The sequence below is a fragment of the Anopheles merus genome, chromosome 2L, assembly GCF_017562075.2.
Source record: "Anopheles merus strain MAF chromosome 2L, AmerM5.1, whole genome shotgun sequence".
NCBI lineage: Eukaryota > Metazoa > Arthropoda > Insecta > Diptera > Culicidae > Anopheles > Anopheles merus.
Window position 1 is genome coordinate 7,644,408 of NC_054083.1, and position 6,000 is coordinate 7,650,407.

At 34.0% G+C, this 6,000-nt stretch overlaps 1 protein-coding gene across 20 annotated transcripts in view; it reads right to left on the reverse strand.

The window, feature by feature from the left end:
• The window catches only part of LOC121591918, a 42,463-nt gene extending 39,246 nt beyond the window's left edge, over positions 1–3,217 (reverse strand). Inside the window, exons 1-3 of one of the 20 annotated variants that reach the window (XR_006004578.1) lie at positions 3,060–3,212; positions 2,463–2,725; positions 2,177–2,378 (exon numbers count right to left, since the gene is read on the reverse strand). The gene's annotated coding sequence lies outside the window, so the exon portion shown is untranslated. Of the gene's footprint in view, positions 1–2,176; positions 2,379–2,462; positions 2,726–3,059 lie in introns of all 20 variants that reach the window. The other 19 variants (XR_006004585.1, XR_006004583.1, XR_006004580.1 and 16 more) reach the window with 19 other exon arrangements.
• Positions 3,218–6,000: the final 2,783 nt, after the last annotated feature.

Sequence of the window (6,000 nt, forward strand, 5' to 3'; positions counted from 1 at the left end):
ACAACATGATGTCAGTTTGTAATTTCATTTAGTCAAGTTATATACTCGTAAAATCTAGGATTCGCTTGTTTCCAGTAGAAGGGGAAGAGGTGAAAGGTTTTTGACAATAAAGATGAGTGCTGTTTGATCAAAGATATTAAAGCAATGTTTTAATGTATCGAATCAAATTAAATATTAAAATTATAAATAGCTCATTTTCAAACTATTGAATTTTAAAATCCGATGACATTATTTAAACTTCTTTGTACTATTTTACTATCCTTCAAAATATCAATCCAATAAATCGTTACCCGTTATGTAAAAACTTGATTCTGTATCTGTGATATGTATTACATTATATTATCAACGCGATAGTTACATTATTGTTCAATTTCTTAATGCTACTTACGTTTAATAATCAAATATATAATAATGCACCATACAGCACAACATGTTTAGTCATTTCATAAAAAAATGCTACGAAAATATCGAAACACAATGTAATTGAAATTAAGAAAAAATATAATTCTATTATGTTATGCTGTATCGTGGGTATTTTTGAAATATCAATATTCCAAATTACCTACCATCAAATTAATAGACCAAAGTGACACATATTGAAAGAAAAGAAAAAACAAGTATATTTATTACACTTGATGAAGTTTAAAAACCTAACAGATGACTAACGGTAAGGTGTTATATAATATTAAGCGTATCATTTCATTATATCCTATATTGTACTCAATCATTGCTTCAAACATAGTTAATTTTTAGAGTGCTCGTGCCGTAAAGGACGCCATGGTCGATTGTTCTGGGGTTTCTTTTCGAAAAGATAATTTATAACGATTTTTATTGGTTTGTGTTGGTATCTGCTAGACTTTTTTTCCAAAATAAAGCCAATTTCATTACAATTGAAAAATTTGTATGGTCAGCACAAATAAGATTTCCATAAATTGGTTGGCATCAAATCACTTGCACACCACATCTGTAGTCAAAGAAACTCCTCGAAGCAGCAGTAATTGGCAGGGAAAACTCTCGCCTTCATGAACAAGTATATTCAAAAATGCGCGCAAGAAACACTCGTCAATATACCACACACTTTTGCATACAAAACTTTTCCACCTGGCAATAGTGTTACAGGGTTTTCCAAGTCAGTTTCGAATGTATAAATTGTTATTCAACGCGTGCAAAATGTTCTTCCACATCGATATGACATTTCATCTCCATCATCCAACACGACTTTCAGCTAGATTGAGTTTGACAGTTCTTTGTTATGTTTTGAAAATCGTGTGTTGAAACTGAAATTTTATTTTGATACAAATAAACCATTTGACAGCTGTTGAAAAACATCGTGGATGCGGTCAATAACAATGTTTACATTCGAACCTGACTTGGAAAACCCTGTATATTAAATCATGCTTAGTATCAAAGCTCTTATTGAAAATCAAAGAAATGTTCCATGCTAATCGAGCATGATCCTGATTTGACATCGGACCCCACAAATCTACCAGGAACACAAATGATATTGCTCTTTATGCGAGATTTTACCTGTTAAGAGAAGTATTCGTCGAGCTTTTAGATTTGGATGTATTTCCATATCTACTTATTGGCATAACGACCTACACGGTCCTGCTGACCTTTTACAAGCTTTCGAGACCTATGAATTACAACGCAGATGGAGATTAATTATCGCAGTCAATCCTTGCTACGGGGACTGGTCTATATAAGGCTTGAACCCACGACGAAAATTTTGTTTAATAATAAAATTGAAAAATTATTGCAATTATGTTCATGATATTTCATATCATTATAGTACTGTGCAAGGAATTCCGTATACGCAACTTTTACTGACATTACGCCTCCACCTTTTTGAATTCTGTTTATAAACAAATGCAAACTCAACCGCCGAAACAGCACGTTGTGTGATAGACATATTTCCAAGACAAACTGGAGCTGGAAGAACGATAGGTGATGTTAAACATGAATGAGCAACCTTAAATCAACAAACTCCGGCCGCTGTGGTTTATTTAAACAGTTTCAAGGGCATTTAATAATAGACCAACTAACTTTATGGTAACAAAATCTAAACAATGCATTGATTACATTCGGCAAAGATTATCATCTCAAGCACAAATTACCTACTTGTTTAAAATATATAGGCACACATGTTAATTTATTGAACTCCAATAAGACTTACCATATTAATGAAAAAGTATTCCAAAATGATGATTATGATTTAGTTTCATACACCGAATACACGAAAACGTCTTAAAATAAAATTGATGAACTGTATAATTGAATCATGGAACTAAATTATTAACAACAGAATTCTTTTCAATTGAATGCATCCATATCAACAACATAACTATGAACAATAAGAAGGTACCTATTGGAAGACACTTAACATTTACACTCATATAAATCATATTAACAAACATGCGGGTAGCAATGGATCAATTAGAATATAAAGATTGAACACATACATATTTTGTTAGATCAAACATAACTTTTCTAGAACTGTTGTTTTATGCTTAAGTTGATAACTCGTATTATGAAATCTTCAACCTTCATTATTATATTATTTTCATGGTATTCACTTCCACTTAATTGGACATTGTTGCAAATCACATATCACCATAAATATATTTTACATAGAATCAGCATCTATAAACTGTAAAAATGTGCACGTCACTTGCTTTACTAAAAACCGATAAAAAATAGCTGCCACAAACACAGAGGTAAATTACTGAAAAGGACAAAAACCCATAATCCAGTTTTTGTTACTTGAACGTATAACTGAGCTGAGCGAAACCTAGATGTTTGTTTTTTTTCATTTTTCTTTCTTCCGATGAGATCAGCCTTTTTGTACACAGAATCAGATGCGGTTAACTGCACGTGAATCGCTTCTATTTTTCAAAAGAAGCTTAGTGCAAGCAATATAGCTGCCAATCACGTGTAGTTAAATAATTATGAACATACACTAAAACTACTGGGAACACTCATTAACTCAACACTTATAGCTGCATATAAATATTTCAGGTATAAAAATACTCTCACAAGAACCATATATACACACTCACATTTTTTAAATCATTCATATACACTGACGTACAAGTTTTAAAAACCAAAAAAAAAAATACCTATCACACTAACCACAGAAGTATAGACCTCAGTTTTTGGAGCTGTGGGAAAACACCCCAACCAACCTAAAATCAACCACACTGACGGAAAGCTTATCTCAAACTGACCTGCTCTCACGAAAAACCGATACCGATACCAACCTGTTACAGCAAGCTTAGCAGCATCGGCTGTGTGTGCAGCTATCTCGTTTGTGCGATAGGAACAGCAGCAGAATAAGAGTGAGAAAACTTACACGATTCGACTGAATAGATGAGCAAAGTATAGTAGAATTACATTTGCCGAGAGTTGAAGAATTTCGAGAGCATCAAACGAAAGAGAATTTTCAAAACAAGAGAGCCTCACGCATGAGCTCGAGGATACTCCAAATTGGAGCATATGCTCTCGCAAGAAACAAACGTACTCGCCATGAAACTTTCTAGCTTCCGTCTCTTTCACAGTAGATGTGTACGTTACTTTTTAGGTGAAAGCTTTTTTCAAGGTGTTGTTCAATAGGTTTGTTAAGTTTAAAACGATCATCAGATTCAAATGTCCATATTTTTCGCTGCGCGGTTGTTAGAAAGATTAATTAACAAGGTATCATAATTGTTTATGTCACTAGCTTTATTAATGGAGTTCCACTAACATAAAATAAATAAATTAACTAATTAGTAGTTTAAAAAAATAAAAATATAATAATACTATTCACTTTCATATGCCATTGGACAAACTAACTCGTAACGTACATTGTTATTAACAATTAGTAAAAAAAATAAAACATTGAGTTTTTTTTAGAAAAAAACTTTTATTTAAGGCAAAAACAAGAAACTACAAGATGTTTTGTGTAATTTAATTCATACGACCAATATTTAAAACGATTATCTGTTTTCACACCCCAGAGAATGCCAGCTAACATTGAACAAGACAATTTCACTGCAGCTTACCACTCTGTTTACTTTCAACCACCTTTTCAGTTTATCTCCTCTACACTCAACCTTGCGTAATTTGTGTTGACTCAAATACACCACCACTTTACCGACAACTTTGAAGAAGGTGCACCCGCGAAAGTCTGCTCGATAGTGAGACATAAACAGATGCAGGCCTCCACCAGCATACCACATGCACTGCTCATTACACGGTGGTATAATACTGTAGGTAAAACAAAAGCAACCTCCCAAGTATGTTTACATTACAAACTGCCTCCTCCAGCAACGCGTAGCGGAATTTGGGGCAAGTGTGCCATACGGGGCAAGAGTGCCACCAAGCATTTTTCCTTAAAAACTTTAATTTAATGATCAATTGTGTATACAGTTGGTTGCTTTCCAATGACTAGGTATTCTGAGCCTAATTTCATATAGACCAATCGATATTTCCCATTGTTTTAAACTGATTTATATTGAGTTTCAAAAGTGAGCAGAATATTATAATTTTTTAATCCAACCAAATAAGCTCTCAAAAATCGTGCGAACAATCAACCGAGAAAATATTTACACCACCGTATACACCACGACAGCTGAGAAAACGTCAAATTTTTTGTGGGGTTAGTTGAAAAAAAATTTTCTTTTTGTCACTGAAAAATTCAATTTCAAAAAAGTTACAACTTTTGGGGCAAGTGTGCCATCTCTGTTTGGGGCAAGTGTGCCACCATCTTTCATAGGCGCGAGCTGTCAAAAATGTAAACATTGTTGTAGCGTGCTGCAGAATGGTGCGCTATTGTGAGCGGATTCCACCCCAGAAAAACAGAACAGTAACAAACCATATTGTGGTACAGTTGGTGGTCAAAAAGGGTTCATTGAGGACTAAATACATGTAGGAATACATATACTAGTGGTATAAACGTAATAATTTCCAATTATCTAAGAAACACGGTTATTTTAACCAGGTGGCCGTCTTGCCCCATACGAGTGGCACACTTGCCCCATAGCCCAAAAAACAACGTCTTTTTGGACCCTTTTTAAAACGCTTCAAAAACTGTTTTGTTTGCACTTTTTTCAAGCGAAACTCATTTATAAGTGAGGAAATAGATGTAAAATGGTTATGAGATTTAAATCGGCTTTTGAAAAATACGTTTTAGTGAGTTATAACTTGAAATGCTTAAGGTGGCACACTTGCCCCAAGTTCCGCTACGTTGCATCATTTTCTGTGCTCAGATTTTTACCATTTAGAAGTTGTACACAAAGTTCACTAGCACGTTTGAGTCTCTCAGTTTTTCTTTGCTATGCTATTAACAATGCCAAGTGCTACGAGTCGCATATCATGCGGTTGGCACACACTCAATCTAAACAACCCAATGTCATCTTCTTAGCAGTATCAAGCTTACATCTAATTAACCATATTTCAACAGAATGATAACTCTTGGCTGAACTAAGACTGGGTGAACTAAGACGGTTATACTTTTAACTCCAAGTACGAATATGACACATTTGATAAAACATTTTCATTACATAATTTCGATCAACATCATCGAATTTTAATATTTGAAACTTTATTTATTATTTTAGATATACTCATCAGTCTTGAAATATCATGCTGTGGATGTTGTAAAGAAGTCTCCTCGAACCCACACACATCTTAAGCAACTATTTTGCAAATATTTACATATTCTACTCGTAAATCGTTTAACCATGCAGTCAAGTAAGAAAGCATGGAATGTTTGTGTGTTTGTGCGATTTTAATGACGTTCCTCGCACTTTTATACTTGCGCTTGCACATTGCTTGCGCATTACAAGTGTGAGTATTTTCCACTTCGTGGATTTTACTTCTTCGTATGGGGTATATTTAGATCCCAGGTATTGGAGAACGAAATAAGAGTGTTTTCTTTAAACATTATTTGTTTTATCCCAATGAAATAAAACTAAACAGCAGTAGTTGTACGAATCCCAATAAACATGGCACACATGATTG